The sequence below is a fragment of the Hyperolius riggenbachi genome, chromosome 8 (assembly GCF_040937935.1).
Source record: "Hyperolius riggenbachi isolate aHypRig1 chromosome 8, aHypRig1.pri, whole genome shotgun sequence".
NCBI lineage: Eukaryota > Metazoa > Chordata > Amphibia > Anura > Hyperoliidae > Hyperolius > Hyperolius riggenbachi.
In genome coordinates, this window is record NC_090653.1 from 38,680,614 (window position 1) to 38,699,308 (window position 18,695).

Genomic DNA, 18,695 nt, shown 5'->3' on the forward strand with positions numbered 1-18,695 from the left:
TAAGATTTGGGAGGGCTACCATCCACCAGGCCCCTAGACTCTCTGAGGCCATAGGCAACTGCCTAGGTTTCATTATGCTATTTTCACTACAGTTCCTCTCTAAGTCCTCCCATACAGGCAATACTGCTGATCCTTCCTTCCTCTTAGTTGTGGTTTGAGGTTTGCAGATCTCAGTGCTCCTGACCTCTCTCTCACAGACGCCGGCAGGTTGGCCGCACGTAATGTCATTAGATCAGCTAGTCAGTCACAGCAATATGACTCTGCTCTCCAGCTTACACAGTACACAAGAACTCCTTCCACTTCGATTTCATCTCACCTACCATATCTTCATTACCGTGCGGTTCCTACGGTGATCTGCATCGGACTGGAAGTCATGTAATGTCAACAAAACAGCGTGACTCTAAAAATATGCTTCACACCACCACGTGTATTCTTTAGTCCTGTGTGAACCCACCACACACTCAAATTCAAAGCTCTTCACCCTCTGCAGGGTGAAATCACAGACAGCTTATGCACTTTAACTACTTTCGGACCGCACTAATTGAAATCTATGCCCTGTTTTGGTGGGATCCTGGTTGGCAGGGCGTAGGTTTCAATTAGCCGGCCGCTGCGCAGATCCGCCGTTTGTCGCTCCTGCTGATCGCGCTGCTCAAACCCGACGTGTCTCACCCCATCTCACAGGTTCTGCCTGTCTCTATGATGGCAGAGTCATGTGAGCTGGTCAGGAGCCGATTTCATTGGCTCCTGGCCCTGTCTTTCAATGTAAGCCGCTCCCATTGGCTTACATTGATAGACACAGTCAGGAGCCAATGAAAGCTGCTCCTGACCGGCTCAGGACACCTGGCCTCTCACTTTATCCCTATGCTGCCAAGTTATAGGTGGTGATGTTGCAAACCTCCGATTTTCAGTTCGCGAACCCCTCCACGGAAAGTTTGGTTCGCGAAAAAGTTCGCGAACCGCAATAGACTTCAATGGGGAGGCGAACTTAAAAATTTAGAAAAATTTCTACTGGCTGGAAAAATGATATAAAACATATTTCAAGAGATCTAATACCTGGAGTTCCCTCCACCCTCCTACCGGAGGAAGGAGGGTCTCATCTGCCAGGGAATAACAGTATTTCAAAAGCCAGCTTACATTCTGGGGCTGGGAATTGAACCCAGGTCTTAGTGTATGGTAGGTAACTAACATATCCATTATACCACCAACACTACTAGCTGAAGCTAGCCTAGCATGTACCATTTATGCTCAATCCAAGAGAATAATTAGACAAGACAAATAAAATTTATATCACACTATTCTCCTGGCGGACTCAAAGCGCCAGAGCTGCAGCCACTAGGGCACGCTCTATAGGCAGTAGCAGAGTTAGGAAGACTTGTCAAAGGTCTCCTACTGAATAGGTGTTGGCTTACTGAACAGACAGATCCGAGATTCGAACCCTGGTCGCCTGTGTCAGAGCCCTTAACCATTACACCGTCCAGCCATTGCTTAAGGATTTGTAGCCAGGCATGGCCTTGCCTTTTGTGTTCAACAGTTGTCCAAAGAGAACCCCAGATAGCCAGGTAGATTCATCTCTCTCTCTCTCTAGTAGGGATGGTCACCGCTTTCCGCGAAATTGTATTTTTGCGCATAAATGGATTGAGCATAAATGGTACATGCTAGGCTGGCTTCACCATGTAGTGTTGGTGGTACAGTGGCACTGAGAGAGAGAGAGACCTACCTGGCTATCTGGGGTTCTCTTTGGACAACTGTTGAACACAAAAGGCAAGGCCATGCCTGGCTACACATTCTTAAAGAGAATCTGTATTGTTAAAATCACACAAAAGTAAACATACCAGTGCGTTAGGGGACATCTCCTATTACCCTCTGACACAATTTCGCCGCTCCCCGCCGCATTAAAAGTGGTTAAAAACAGTTTTAAAAAGTTTGTTTATAAACAAACAAAATGGCCACCAAAACAGGAAGTAGGTTGATGTACAGTATGTCCACACATAGAAAATACATCCATACACAAGCAGGCTGTATACAGCCTTCCTTTTGAATCTCAAGAGATCATTTGTGTGTTTCTTTCCCCCTGCATCTCTCATGCACTGAAGTTTCAGGCTGTTCTTTTCTTCCTGCAAACAGCTTTGCCCTTGTCTGTAATTCCTCACTATGTGAAAGCCCAGCCAGCTCAGAGGACGATTTATCTAGCTTGTAAAAGATAAGAGAGAAGAGAGAAGCTGCTCTAATCTAAATAACACACAGGCAGTGTGCATAGAGGGGCCTGGAAGGGGGAGTTCATAGCAGAACCACAACACTGAAGAACTTGGCAGCCTTCCAGACACAGGCTGACAAGTCTGACAAGAGAGATAAGTTGATTTATTACAGAGACTGTGATAGTACAAAGTGCTGCAGTAAGCCAGAGCACATTAGAATAGCTTTTGGAACTTGTAGGATGTTAAAAAAACAGGATGCAATTTTTGTTACGGAGTCTCTTTAAGCAGTGGCTGAAAGGTGTAATGGTTAAGGGCTCTGCCTCTGACACAGGAGACCAGGGTTCGAATCTCGGCTCTGTCTGTTCAGTAAGCACCTATTCAGTAGGAGACCTTAGGCTAGTCTTCCTAACACTGCTACTGCCTATAGAGCGTGCCCTAGTGGCTGCAGCTCTTGCGCTTTAAATCTGCCAGGAGAAAAGCGTGATATAAATGTTATTTGTCTTGTCTAATTTTTCTCTTGGATTGAGCATAAATGGTACATGCTAGGCTAGCTTCAGCTAGTAGTGTTGGTGATATAATGGATATGTTAGGCCCGGTTCACATTAGCGTTCCAGGTCCGGCTTCCCCGGACCCGGAACGCTCCGTACACAGCGGATGGTGAACGGATACATTGTTAATCAATGTATCCATTCACACTCGTGCGGCGTCCAGATCCGGATCCGATGCGGGAACGCAGCTCCGGGACGGTCCGTCTTTTTTTCCAACATGCGCTATTTTTCAGTCCGTCCCGGTGCGGCTGCGGACCCGGGCCGGATCCTGACCCGAACATGCGGTCCATGCTGTGCAATGAGAAACTGATGTTTCTCATCACACTGGCAATAGGACCGGATGCTTCCAGCACCAGTCCTATGCCACTTGGGGGGCCCGGACTACACGCCGGTATCCCCCATGCTTGCGGTGCCTTTCTGGCACTGCAAAGTATCTAGTTCCTGCTACTTTATTGTAGCCGGAACTGATACATTCCGGATCCTCAACTTGTGCCGCCTTGTGGCCACCGCAGAGGCCCGTACGTTCTCTTTGCGGCCCCCGGACCCCCGGACACTTGCGGACTCGAACCGCAAGTGTGAATGGGGCCTAAGTTACCTACCATACACTGAGACCTGGGTTCAATTCCCAGCCATGGTATGTAAGCTAGCTTTTGAAATACTGTAATTCCCTGGCAGATGAGACCCTTCTCCCTCCGGTAGGAGGTAGAAGGGAGGAGGGGTAAGCCTACAAGAGGCTAATTAAAAACTCTCCCTAGCAGAGTGACCCTTAACTAATTAGGCAGGCAGACGAGACGGGTGAGTAAAACGGCACAAGGACCTTGCCTTTTATAAGGTGGGTGGGGCTCCAGCAGTGAGTGTAGTCTGATTGGTGACAATGTGCCTACCGACTGTGATGCAGAGGGTCAAAGTTCTGCTCAATAGAGCATTATGGGGCGAATCAAACTTCTGGGAAAGTTTGCCTTTGGCAGGCGAATGCGAACCACCGAACTTCGCCGGCGAACCGCTTGGGACATCTCTAGTTATAGGACATCTACAGTGTTTGATATGATCCAGATCTACTTCATATTCACAGTCATCCATATTAGGTATACCGTTTTCCACACTCCTCTTAGTTCCACCAGGTAATCAACCTAATGACTGAAGGGAGCCTTCATAGTGTAAAACTGTTACTTTAATACAAACAATAAAAGGTAGTGCACTCACATAGTCCAGTTTAAAACAAGCATGTAAAATCCAACAGCCAGCTGCGGTCCACGTCCTTAGACTCCGCCCAGCGCATTTCGTACTACGCACTCATCAGGGGCTGACAGCCCCGTAGTACGAAATGCGTTGGGCGGAGTCTAAGGACGTGGACCGCAGCTGGCTGTTGGATTTTGCATGCTTGTTTTGACTACTAGCTGCCCTTGTCACGCCGATGGCCGCGGCGGCAGCCCCAGGATCGCGTAACGCCGATCGGCGTAAAGTCCTGGGGCTATGTTTTACTGGAGATCACGCGCAGGCTGCGCGCGCATCTCTTGCTTGGTAGGCGGAGCTCCGCTATGCCTTCAGTCTCCGAGTGGCGATCGCAGACTGTTAGACGGCGTCTAATTACCCCCTACAGCGTTGCGATCTGCAGCAGCACTGTACTGGGGACAGCCTTGTGACACGGCTGTCCCCTCTATAGGCAGGGAAGTGATCGGCTGAAGCCTATGACAGTTGATCACGCTGGTTGGCTAGTGGGGGAAGGAGGGTGGGGGGGGATTGAAAATGAAGGCTCCCTTCACTCAGTAGAGTGGGGCCGAACCTCCGATTTTAGGTTCGCGAACCGGGTTCGCGAACTTCCGCATAAGGTTCGGTTCGTGTAAAAGTTTGCGAACCGCCATAGACTTCAATGGGGATGCGAACTTTGAAAAAAAAAAAAAAAATTATGCAGGCCACAAAAGTGATGGAAAAGATGTTTCAAGGGGTCTAACACCTGGACCCCCAGGTGGAGGAGTGGGATACATGCCAAAAGTCCCCGTGAAAAATCTGGATTTGACGCAAAGCAGCGTTTTAAGGGCAGAAATCACATTGAATGCTAAATGACAGGCCTAAAGTGCTTTAAAACATCTTGCATGTGTATACATCAATCAGGTAGTGTAATTAAGGTACTGCTTCACACTGACACACCAAACTCACTGTGTAACGCACCGCAAACAGCTGTTTGTGTAGTGACGGCCGTGCTGGACTGGTGCGCACCATGGCGAGAACAGGTATGCAGTGGCGGGTTCACTGAACAGAACAGGTATGCAGTGGCGGGTTCACTGAACAGGTATGCAGTGGCGGGTTCACTGAACAGGTATGCAGTGGCGGGTTCACTGAACAGGTATGCAGTGGTGGGTTCACTGAACAGGTATGCAGTGGTGGGTTCACTGAACAGGTATGCAGTGGTGGGTTCACTGAACAGGTATGCAGTGGTGGGTTCACTGAACAGGTATGCAGTGGTGGGTTCACTGAACAGGTATGCAGTGGTGGGTTCACTGAACAGGTATGCAGTGGTGGGTTCACTGAACAGGTATGCAGTGGTGGGTTCACTGAACAGGTATGCAGTGGCGGGTTCACTGAACAGGTATGCAGTGGCGGGTTCACAGAACAGGTATGCAGTGGCGGGTTCACTGAACAGGTATGCAGTGGCGGGTTCACTGAACAGGTATGCAGTGGCAGGTTCACTGAACAGGTATGCAGTGGCAGGTTCACTGAACAGGTATGCAGTGGCAGGTTCACTGAACAGGTATGCAGTGGCAGGTTCACTGAACAGGTATGCAGTGGCAGGTTCACTGAACAGGTATGCAGTGGCAGGTTCACTGAACAGGTATGCAGTGGCAGGTTCACTGAACAGGTATGCAGTGGCAGGTTCACTGAACAGGTATGCAGTGGCGGGTTCACTGAACAGGTATGCAGTGGCGGGTTCACTGAACAGGTATGCAGTGGCGGGTTCACTGAACAGGTATGCAGTGGCGGGTTCACTGAACAGGTATGCAGTGGCGGGTTCACTGAACAGGTATGCAGTGGCGGGTTCACTGAACAGGTATGCAGTGGCAGGTTCACTGAACAGGTATGCAGTAGTGAGTTCACAGTACAGGTATGCAGTGGTGGGTTCACAGAACAGGTATGCAGTGGCAGGTTCACTGAACAGGTTCACTGAACAGGTATGCAGGTACTGAACAGAACAGGTATGCAGCCAGGAACAAGCTAAGCCTAACTAATCTTTCCCTATGAGAGACAGTCTGCAGCAGCTCGCCCTACTCTCACTAACGCAGGCACACGAGTGAGCTTAATGGCCGCCGCTGCCTGCCTTTTATTAGGGGGGGGGTGGGGGGAGTGGCTCCAGGGGCTAGTGTAGCCTAATTGGCTACACTGGGTCTGCTGACTGTGATGTAGAGGGTCAAAGTTGACCCTCATGGTGCATTATGGGGCGAACCGAACTTCCGCAAAAGTTCGCCTGCGGGACGCGAACGCGAACCACTGAAGTTCGCATGGAACCGTTCGCAGGTGAACCGTTCGGCCCAACTCTATTCAGAACGGGATTTCCGGACGGGTGATTGCGCCGGCGGCAATCGAAGAACAGGGAGGGACGCCGCAGGGAGGGGGGGGGGAGGGGGAATCATGTAGCTAGCGCTAGGCTAGCGACATGATAAATTTAAAAAAAAATGTGCAAAAAATCAGAACGCCAGGCAGGTTAAAACATCTTGCATGTGCATACATCAGTCAGGGAGTGTAATTAGAGTACTGCGTCACACTGCCACACCAAACTCGCTGTGTAATGCACCACAAACAGCTGTTTGTGTAGTGACGGCCGTGCTGGACTGGTGCGCACCATGGCGGTTTTCAAGCCCATATGGTCGCCGGGTTGTGGTAGCTCAATGATAGAACAACAGTGACTGTCAAGCTGATCAAATTTGGTCTGTCCACAATGAAGCAACGACCTTATTATCTTTGGTGTGCCACATATTCTTCCCCCCCCCCCCCCCCCCAGACACTCATATTGCCGTTGGTCATTGCTTCATTGTTATAAGCAAGCCCCTTCACCGTGGCAAGGTAATGATCACGAAGGAATTGGCACATGTACATGCCTTTTGTTTTGTTGCTGCAGCTGCAGTGCAGACAGAAAAAATCAGGCAGGCATGTACACGCACAAGAAAGTATTGTAGTATAGTGGCCGCTGCTTGCAGCGGCCTTAAAAATTCAGGAATCAGCCTGGAGTCCTGAACCCTGTTGGTGGTGGCAGAGAAGGCAGTCAAGCGGCCTGCAGGCAGAGGTGCTGTGTGGGGACTGGGGACCGACTTAGTCTTGGGGCAGGCCGTCACACGGAGTGCAGGTAGAGATGCTATGTGCGGGGAATGACTTAGTCTTTGGGTGTGCAATAGCCCTCCGGGATCCTGCCTCATTCATTTTGCTAAAGGTGAGGTACTGAACACTTTTGTGACTTAGGCGACTTCTCTTTTCAGTGACAATGCCTCCAGCTTGCGCTGAAGGTCCTTTCTGACAGGACGCTTGAGGCAGGGCAAGACAAAGGTTGGATGGCAAATTGTGAAAGCTCTGGCCACAGGTCAAGCCTGTGCACCAGGGCCGTTTCTTGCACCGTGCGGGCCGGGCGACCGCACGGAGTGCAGTGACAGGTCAGGAAGGGGGGCGCCGGCAAGAAGACACTGACTGTGCGCGTCTGTCTGCAGGAGCCGGGGAGTGAGCACTGAGCAGGACAGGTGATGCGCGGTACAGGCGAACGAAAGTACGCCTGCGCGATCATCACCATCCTACCCACACTCCTCCTGGGCGTCCTGTGGCAGTCTTCTTCTGCTCTGACGTCACCGCTGGCGCAGCGCGTGGTGACACTTGACGTCTAGCGCCGCTGTAAGGCTGCAGGCAGAGCGAGAGGAGGCTGTCTTCACGGGCGGCGATGCGTGCTTTTCACCCTGGCCCTGGATCAGCGAGCGCCTCTTCAGCAGGTGGTCACAGGCAGAGAGACAGTAAGTGACCTGCTGCGCTGCGCTGTCACCCACCTGACTTTCCCGATGCCAGGACTCTGGGAGCCTAGGGAGGGGGACAGCTACCTATCTAACCTACGCTGGGGGGCAGCTACCTAATCTAACCTACGCTGGGGGGCAGCTACCTATCTAACCTACGCTGGGGGGCACCTACCTAATCTAACCTACGCTGGGGGGCACCTACCTAATCTAACCTAGGCTGGGGGGCACCTACCTAATCTAACCTAGGCTGGGGGGCACCTACCTATCTAACCTACGCTGGGGGGCACCTACCTAATCTAACCTACACTGGGGGGCACCTACCTAATCTAACCTACACTGGGGGGCACCTACCTAATCTAACCTAGGCTGGGGGGCACCTACCTATCTAACCTACGCTGGGGGGCACCTACCTAGTCTAACCTACCCTGGGGGGCACCTACCTAATCTAACCTACACTGGGGGGCAGCTACCTATCTAACCTACGCTGGGGGGCAGCTACCTATCTAACCTACGCTGGGGGGCAGCTACCTAATCTAACCTACGCTGGGGGGCACCTACCTAATCTAACCTAGGCTGGGGGGCACCTACCTAATCTAACCTACGCTGGGGGGCACCTACCTAATCTAACCTATACTGGGGGGCAGCTACCTAATCTAACCTATACTGGGGGGCAGCTACCTAATCTAACCTACGCTGGGGGGCAGCTACCTAATCTAACCTACGCTGGGGGGCAGCTACCTAATCTAACCTACGCTGGGGGGCAGCTACCTATCTAACCTACACTGGGGGGCAGCTACCTAATCTAACCTACACTGAGGGGCAGCTACCGATCTGACCTACGCTGGGGGCACTTATCTAACCTGTATTTGGGGCACCTACCTAGCTAGCCTATACAGGTGGCAACTATACTGGCTACCTATATTGCAGGCACCTACCTAAATAACCTATACTGGGGGCACCTACCTATCTAACCTATGCTGGGGGCAACTATTCTGGCTACCTATATTAGAGGCACCCACCTAGCTAACCTGTACTGGGGCACCTACCTATCTAACTTATACCGGGGGCGCCTGCCTATCTAACCTATACTGGGGGCAACTATACTGGCTACCTATACTGGAGGCACCTACCTGGCTAACCTATAGCGGGGGCAACTATACTGGCTCACCTATGCCTGGCTACCTATACTGGGGTACCTATTCTTGGCTACCTATACTGGGGGGACCTATACTAAGTCCAACTAGACCTGGCTAACCTATACTGCGGACACCCATACCTTGCTCGGGGGGGGGGGGGGGCGCAATTTTTACACCCTCGCCCTGGGTGCATTTTAGCCTAGAAACTGCACTGCTGTGCACCCAGTAGTCCAAGGGTTCATCGCTGCTCACAGGGTCTACATCCACACTTAAAGAGAACCCGAGGTGGGATTTAATTATGTTAGTGGGGCACAGAGGCTGGTTGTGCACACTAACACCAGCCTCCGCTGCCCAATGGTGTGCCTCCGCCTCCTCTATCGGCGCTACCCGCTGATTGGAGGGAAGGGACGCGGGCGGGTAGCGCCGATACGGAGGAGGCAGGGGAGCGGGGCTAACAGACAGCATATAGGTAAACATTAGTTTAGAGGCGCACAGGGGGGTCCTGGAGGCACACCATGGGGCAACGGAGGCTGGTGTTAGTGTGCACAACCAGCCTCTGTGCCCCACTAACATAATTAAATCCCACCTCAGGTTCTCTTTAACCACTTGCCGACCGCACGCTTATACCGTGCGTCGGCAAAGTGGCAGCTGCAGGACCAGCGACGCAGTACTGCGTCGCCAGCTGCAGGCTGATTAATTAGGAAGCAGCCGCTCGCGCGAGCGGCTGCTTCCTGTCAAATCACGGCGGGGGGCTCAGTGAATAGCGCTCGCAGGCTAAATGTAAACACAAGCGGAAGTAATCCGCTTTGTTTACATTGTACGGCGCTGCTGCGCAGCAGCGCCGTAAGGCAGATCGGCGATCCTCAGCCAATCAGCGGCCGGGGATCGCCGCCATGTGACAGAGGACGTCCTGTCACTGGCTGCACAGGACGGATAGCGTCCTGTGCAGCCCGGATCACTGGGGGGACAGGTAGGAGAGGGAGGGGGAGGGAATGTCACCGCGGAAGGGGGGCTTTGAGGTGCCCCCCCCGCAACATGCCACCAGCAGGAGCGATCAGACCCCCCCCTGCACATCATCCCCATAGGGGGGAAAAAGGGGGGGCGATCTGATCGCTCTGCGTGCCCTCTGATCTGTGCTGGGGGCTGCAGAGCCTACCCAGCACAGATCCCATCAAACAGCGCTGGTCCTTAAGGGGGGGTAAAGGGTGGGTCCTCAAGTGGTTAAGGCCAGGTCAGCTACCTGCCGGTTGAGGCGTTGGTGGAGGGTGGATCCGGAAGGGCTAAGGCTAGGCGTTAGACTAAAGACTGTCTGCATGTCCGGCATCACCATGAGATCGCTGGAGCGTCCTGTCCTTGCCTGCGTGGACATGGGAGAAGGATTACTGGCAGTGGTACCTTTATTGCATTGTGCTGTGACATCACCCTTAAACCGCATTGTAAAGCATAGTTGCCAGCTTGTTCTGCAAGTGCTGCATCCTTTCTGCCTGTTATTTTCACACGCAGTTAATTAACAGCCCGTCTTTAACGTTAGAAGTCTGGAGTTATTTTAAGGATTTAAGAGTTAACTTAAAGACAGAAGAGTTATCTTTAGGTTTGCCTGAGGTAAAAGGTTTCCTGAATAAATCATGCCTTGTCACCATGGTGATAACTATAGAAATATTAAAGACAGGAGATAAGCTTAGTGAATTGAGGCCCTTGTCTCTTAGGATCCCACATGGCATCCGTATCATCGTTACCACAATCATCCTGCCCAGCTTCGCTTGCTTCAGACACCTCATAAACTGCACCAACAGCAGGTACTTCATCCTCCTCCTCACACCTTATGTCCATAGTGTTGCCTAACTCAGACATATGAGGTGGTTTAACTTGCTTAGCGCCTTCATCTTGTTGTAACAATGGCTGTGCATCAGTGATTTCCCCACCAAATAACTCCTGCGAAGTGTCAAATGCAGCGGATGTGGTGTTTGTAGTAGTGCTGGTGGTTGCGGAAGATGAGGTGTTCTGTGTTAAATAGTCAACCACATCTTGACTAGAGATGGCCCGAACAGTTCGCCGGCGAACTACAGATTTTTTTTTTATTTTTTTTTAAAGTTTGTGTTCGCATTTTTCCCATAGACTTTAATGCCTGCCGAATTTAGCGGTTAATAGCAAAGTCCCTTTACATAGTAAAAACCCCAAATTTGCAGGGTATGTAGATCAGGGCAGTGACTACAAGGACATTTTTTTTTCAAAAAAGACCATATAGTTTGAGAAAATCGATTTTAAAAAAAAATTATGTGCTGAGTGTGGGAAATCTGAAAAAAAAAAAAAAACGAGCTCTTTGTAACCCCTTGTCCCCATGCAGGCTGGGATAGCCAGAATGCAGAGCCCCGGCCATGTGGAGCTTCGCACCCTGAACTATACCAGCCCGCATGGTCCATGGTATGGGGGGCTCCAGGGGAGAGGGGCGGCCAAGCCTTCCCCTCTTACCCAAGCCCTTGTCCAATCCATGTACAAGTGACTCTTCCCCAACTCCGGTGCCCCAGGAGGAGGTGGGGGCGACGACTCCTGGGGGGGGGGGGTTCATGGTGGCATCTGGGAGTCCCCTTTAAGAAGGGGACCCCAGATGCCCACCCCTCTCCCAGAAGAAATTTAGTATAGGGGTGCAAAGTACCCCTTACCCATTTCCAAAGGGTTAAATGAAATAAAAACAACCACACACAAAAAAAAAAATAAAAAAAAAAAAAATGGATCACAAGATCAAGCTCTTGAGGGGTGCTTTTTTAGCAATAAGAATCAGCAAGGAGCAAGCTAACAAGCCTACAAGAGCCCAAGTAAGCTTTCCCTATAGGTCTCTGCACAGCAGCTCTCCCTTCTCTAATTACTGCAGGCTCACAAGTGAGTGAAAATCCTGACGCTGCCTGCCTTTTATAAGGGGGTGGGGCTCCAGGAGGGAGTGTAGCCTGATTGGCTACAATGTGCTTGCTGACTGTGATGTAAAAGGTCAAAGTTGACCTTAACCACTTCAGCCTTCAGTCGTTTTCACTTTATGCATCTGAGCAATTTTCACCTCCCATTCATTAGCCTATAACTTTAGCACTACTTATCACAATGAACTGATCTATATCTTGTTTTTTCCGCCACCAATTAGTCTTTCTTTGGGGGGTACATTTTGCTAAGAGCCACTTTACTGTAAATGCATTTTAACAGGAAGAATAGGAAAAAAAAAACTGAAAAAATTCATTATTTCTCAGTTTTCAGCCATTATAGTTTTAAAATAATACATGCCTCCATAATTAAAACTCACGTATTGTATTTACCTATATGTCCCAGTTATTACACCGTTAAAATTATGTCCCTATCACAATGTATGGCGACAATATTTTATTTGGAAATAAAAGGTGCATTTTTTCCGTTTTGCATCTATCACTATTTACAAGTTTAAAAAAAAAAAAAAAAAAAAAAAAAAAGAGAAATATTTCATCTTTACATTGATATTTAAAAAGTTTAGACCCTTAGGTAAATATTTACATGTTTTTTTTTTATTGTAATGTTTTTTTCGTTTTTTTTTTTGTATTAAACATTTTATTTGGGTATTTTTGGGAAGGTGGGATGTAAACCATAGTTTTATAATGCAAATGTGTCTTGAGTTTTATTTTTTTCACTTTTAGTTGTAGTTTTACTTTTTGGCCACAAGATGGCAGCCATGAGTTTGTTTACATGACATCACTCTAAGCGTAACATACGCTTAGAGCGACGTATGGGGGACGTTACAGCCAGAAAAAGCGCAGCTTCCGAGAGAAGCTGTCGCTTTTTCAGCGGAGGAGAGGAATCAGTGATCGGGCACCATAGCCTGATTCACTGATTGCCAGGCTAACGAACCGCGGCCGGGAGCGCGCGTGCACGCGCCTCCTGGGCGTAGCTAGTACGTCCAGGAGGTCAAAGTAGTTAATGATGCACTATGGGGGCAAATCAAACTTCCGGAAAAGTTTGTGGTTCTCCGCGATCGCAAACCATGGAAGTTCCCCGGGAACCGTTTGGGCTATCTCTATTTCTAAATGTTTTCAAGTTCCAGTGGCTACAATGCAAAGTATTATTAAAAAGATGTCCCGCACTGTAGAAAATCTCAGAGGACGTGGTAGAAAGCCAAAAGTGACACCTGTGTTGTCCAGGAGGACAGTGAGGTGAAAAACAATCCAAGGATCACCACCAAAGCCATCCTGGTGAATCTAGGCACTTCTGGTGGCAATGTTTCAAGGCAGACAATCCAACGGAAACTGCACACTGCTGGGTTCCATAGATGCAGACCAAGGAGGACACCACTACTCCAGATAAGGCACACAAAAGCTCACTTGTACTTTGCAAATGCTCATCAGAACAAAGAAGAAGACTTCTGGTCTTCTGTGTTATGGTCAGACGAAACAAAAATTCAAATGTTTGGTCACAATGATGCCTCCTTCATTTGACATAACAAGAGAGAATCCTTAAACCCTAAGAACACCATACCCACTGTCAAACATGGTGGTGGGAACCTAATGCTTTGGGGGAGTTTTTTCAGCCAATGGACCAGGGAACATAATCATGTAAATGGCACCATGAAAAAAAAAAAAAAAACCCAAAAGAAAACAAAAGGAAAAAAAAAACAAAAAAAAACACAATACACGAGAATTCTCAACGACAACATCAGGCAGTCATCACCATTCTGTACTGTAGCCTTGACAAAGGGGACCCCACCCCACGTGGCCCCGAAACGATTCGTTGGTTGTGGAATGGTTTGTCACGTGTTTTGAATAAACAGGACATGGTACTTTAGAGTGTGCGGACCTTCTGGAATTTTTTGTGGATTACAAACATTGGTCCAGCACCTCACCAGTGGTGTGCGGCTTCTCTCTCTGTGCACTTGCATAAAAACTTGGCCTTGGGCACCAGTGGATATTTCAGCATGGCAATGGCCCAAAACACACAGCAAATGTGGTGAAGAGATGGTTAGCAGACAACAACATTAACGTTTTGAAGTGGCCCAGCTAAAGTCTTGACTTGAATCTAATTGATAATCTGTGGAGGGAGCTAAATATCAGGGTGATGGCAAGAATACCCTCCAACTTGAATGATTTGGAGCTTATTACTAAAGATGAATGGGCAAAAATACCTGTGGAGACATGCAAAAAGCTGGTCTGTAAGTGTTTGATCGCTATAATAGCCAAAATTTCTCTTTTGATTATTGAGAAGAAGAAGAGGAAGAATAATAATTTTGGACTGGACACATTTTTGCTCAAATGAAAAAAAAAAAAAAAAGAAAAAAAGGTAGAGATTCTAACCCCCCCCCCCCCCCCCCCCCCCCACACACACACACACACCTCTTGTACATAGTCTTATCCTTTGGGAGATACATATTTCCTATCAAAAAAATACTTGCTGATTAAACAAACGTAACTAAGTCAAAATTTGTCAGGGATATGAATAATTATGGGCAGCACTGTAAATAGCATCATCCTGATTCAAATCTTCTTGCTTTTACTGATGGCTGACATGGTACAGAACTCTACAGTCTATATCAGTGTCACCGGCCTTCAGAGAGCTTTCCCAGGCCAGGGTTTGTCTGACTTACCTTTAAAATGATAGAGGAATTTGAAGGCCAGGTGGAAGATAAGGCGAGGAGGATTTATCCTGTATAATTTCCAGCAGTAACTCCAACATCCACCCTGCAAGACAAAGCAGGACTACTATCACTGCACTGAGCCAGGAGAGAGATGAGAGCTCTAGAGACTCCTAGTGGTAAAACATGAGTAATGCACCTATCAGCACACTGCTATGCAGGGCTTCGGACAAGCAAAACTCCCAACCTCCTCCAATTACACATACATACAGGAAATAAATGGTAAATATACATTTCTTACCATCCAAGGCGTGTCATCCCTGCCAGTGTGAATACTCCAGATAATATACAACCCTCACAAATGAAAGGCTATAGATGTGTCAGTGGTTAATAAGATGCAAATAAAACTAAGATTATGCAGAATTATGCAAATATATGCAATTTAAATGAACTAACCAGAATGTTGCATAATTCTACATCTGTGAATTATTTGCATCTTATTGGCTATTCAGTAACCTTATAACAAAGGACAGAGTTTGTATGTTCACCCGTGTCTATATGTGTTTCCTCCAGGCACTCCAGTTTCCTCCCACATCCCAAAAACATACAGACTATGATACATACACTACACAATATAGACATGGGGCTATGGTAGGCATTCAATTGTGAGCCCCTCTGAGGGATAGTTAAATCGGAATTGTAGTAAAAATACTACAATTGCTTATTGTGAGTTTCTCAAACCTGTCCTTGTGGCTCCCCAAAAGTGCATGGTTTGCAGGCAACCTCACTTATGCAAAGGTGGGGTAATTAGTGTCTCAGCTACATGAAATTCACCAAGCGGAGACAGATTATTTAGTCAGTGTTTGCCCATAGTAAAATCTTTCCTCTCCCTGGTTAACATTCTGAAATGTATCACTGGTGTGGACGGGTTTAGTTCTGCCAGGTGATCTGTGCTGAATGTTCATTACTGAGAGTTCTATGCACAGAGTGAAATACTGCTTGCTTGACAGTTGGAAACAGCCATTATTTCCCACAATGCAATGAGGTTCTCAGAGAGCAAACGGTCAAGACCATGGTCATGACATTACACTGTGGGAGGGGTTTCACCACAATATCAGCCATGCAGACTCCCCTGATCTAGTAGAGAAAAGGTAAAGATTTCTCATGGGAACGGGGGTATCAGCTACTGATTGGAATGGAGTGTATTCCTTGGTTAACATTCCTCTAAGTGACAAGACAATATACTGTGTACAGCTCTGCGTAAGGTGTCGGAGCTATATAAATACTAAATAGTATTAATAAAAACTTTATAACTTAATAGGTTCACTTTTGATTACATACAAATTATAATAGGCATCAGAGTCAGAAATGTAAACACCATTATCCTGATCTGAACCCATGACTCTGATATGAACCCATGACTGATCTGAACTCATGACTCAGTAGCCACATCCCTGATCTGAACCCACAACACTAGCCATGACCCTGTTCTGAACCCATGACACTGGAGCCACACCCCTGATCTGAACCCACGACACTGTAGCCATGACCCTGTTCTGAACCCACGACTCAAAGGCATGACTTATCTGAGCCACTAACTGGAGTCCTGACCCTGTTCTGACACTATGAACCTGATCTGAAGCAATGACTCTGTAGCCATGACCCTGATGTGAACCTATCACTTTGAAGCCATGATCCTGATATAGCGGCCCTAATCACAAAGTGATCTGTTTACAAAGTGAAGTGTCAACTGGCTCCACACTGTTATTAAAGTGAACCTCCAGACTAAAAATCGACTCAGCAGCACTGAAAAGGCCTGGTGTTTCTTTAACAGTTTCCCAGCATCAGAACTTTGTTTCTCTTATACAAGCCTCATTTTTAGCTGCACAAAAGAAAACTGCCCGGGCTTTTTTCCCCTGATGCTGTGCAAAGCATGATGGGATTTCTGATGTTGTTGTTGTTGTTCTGCTGTTTTGGTGCAATTTTTTTTTTTGACATTTTGAATTTGACATTTGAAGTCTAGCGTGTGCAGCTGGGAGGGGTGATCAGGACACAGGACATTTGGAACTGTGTCTCATGCTCCTTGTCACCTCCTTTCAACCAAAAAGATGGCTGCCCCCATGACAAAGATGGCTGCCCCCATGACAAAGATGGCTGCCCCCATGACAAAGATGGCTGCCCCCATGACAAAGATGGCAGCCCCCATGACAAAGATGGCAGCCCCCATGAATCACAAACATTTGCCTGTTCTTTTAAAACAGGGTGGGTAAGAGATTATATTACCAATCTATTCTAATTAACATAACTAATGTAACTTAATGACAGTATGTTTGATTAGGCTGAAGCTCCCCTTTAACATTAGCAACATTTCTCTGCGGCCTGGAGGTGCCTTGCTGGCCCCGACTCTTGTCTATGGTAATGAAAATAACTTACCTAGATGTGGATCCAGAAGGTGAGGCTACTCCTGATAATTGTCCATAATAACTACAATGAAAGAAGAGAGGATGGTGAGACTCAGACAAGGCACATACAGGCTTCTCGCCTCCTACCCCTGCCTAATCCCCAAGCGCAGAGTTCAATCTATTACCCCAGCAATCCCCCCTCCACCTCTACCCCCAAACAGATTCTGGATCAGCAGGACTCACTATGTCCCACAGTCACACACATATGGATCTAGCGATTCACAGTCTGGTTCGCTCACCTTTAAACCTTTGTGCGCACACCTCTCTGCTCACCGGCTCCATACAGGACATCTGCAGGTTGACAATCAGGTCTCGTGTCTGTTTGCTCTCCGTAAAATATCCCAAGATGTTACTGCTCAATACAAACTCCAGGCTGCCATCTTCCTCTCGATCAGCACGGTCTGCCACCATCGTGATTCTGAACTAGAGTCGCTCACGGCTCCCACCTAAACACACAGAACAAAGGCTTTCCTGAGCCGTCATTATGTTGCTAGTTACAGTTGAATGACTTCTGTATGAGCACAGCACCATCACAGGAATATATTCTCCTCCACATCACACATTGCAGAAGTCTAACTTGGTCAGGCAGATCTGGCTCCTGATTGGCTGCTACGGATGTCAGAATAATGCCAGCAGCTGCACATACAGAGGGGGTTATTCAGTTCCAAACACATCCAAACGTCAGCAGGAAGTATGCGGCCCCTTTCACACTGCATGCGTTTCCATCTGATTATTGAGCCACATGCAACCGCAAGGACACCAGCGCTGATCCCAGATCCCGAGAACAGCTGATACCATTCTCTGAATGTGGCATTTCTGCCATAATGCCATATAACACCATTCAATACAACTTTTACTGCTGGTACAATTGCAAAGTACAAGTGCATAGGAAAACAATTGCCCCCTTCCTACACACTTTATACTGTGAGAGGGTCCTTATTGTCTGGTTCAAAAAGCGTGGGGAGAGACAATCTAGTGTAGTAGGTCCTTTGAGGTCCCTTGTCTTAGCCATGACTGTCCACAAACCAACTGCAGAGAGCCGCTGATTTTCATCTGTTGAGTAGATTACAGCAGCTGTTCCAAATTAATCAGGGTAATTAGGATGCTTTAGAACAGCTTGGACTATTTGGAATGGTATAGAACTTGGATTTCCCCTCAGACTGACGGTTTGAAGGGTATGAATAATTTTGGACTGGTCACTTTTTGTTTAAATGTATGTTATTTTTTCCCACAATGCCTCTTGTACATCAGCTTATCTTTTGGGAGACACCCATGTCCTTTCCCATCAAAAAAAAAAAAAAAATGTACTTGTTGGTTGAATAAAAGTAAATTAAAGTCAAAATTTGCCAGGGGTATGAATAATTATGGGCAGCACTGTATATGACTAAGCCTTGTTAGCAGTTGCCTGTGATTAGGAGTGGCTGATCACCACAAAACATTGGGTGCCCCATTGACTAATGATAGGCAAATTTCTAAAACCTTCACGGTATCCCTGCAGCCACAATTACTAAAAAAAAAAAAAAAAAAAAGTTTACAAAGTGTCCAAAAACCCAGATAGAGTCACTGCAGGGGATCAAAAGCAAACATTTTAGCCCGTTGAGGACTACAGGCTTACACCCCCCTCGCCACCAGGCAATTTTTTACACTTCTGCACTCTGCAGCTTTAACAGGGTCATACAAGCAAACAAATGCCCTTAGCAAACAAATGAATCTTACCTCCATTTCTTCACACAAATAGGCCTTTTTAGTGGTCTGTGATAGCTGCTGCGATGGTTAGTGTTTTTTTTTTTCCAG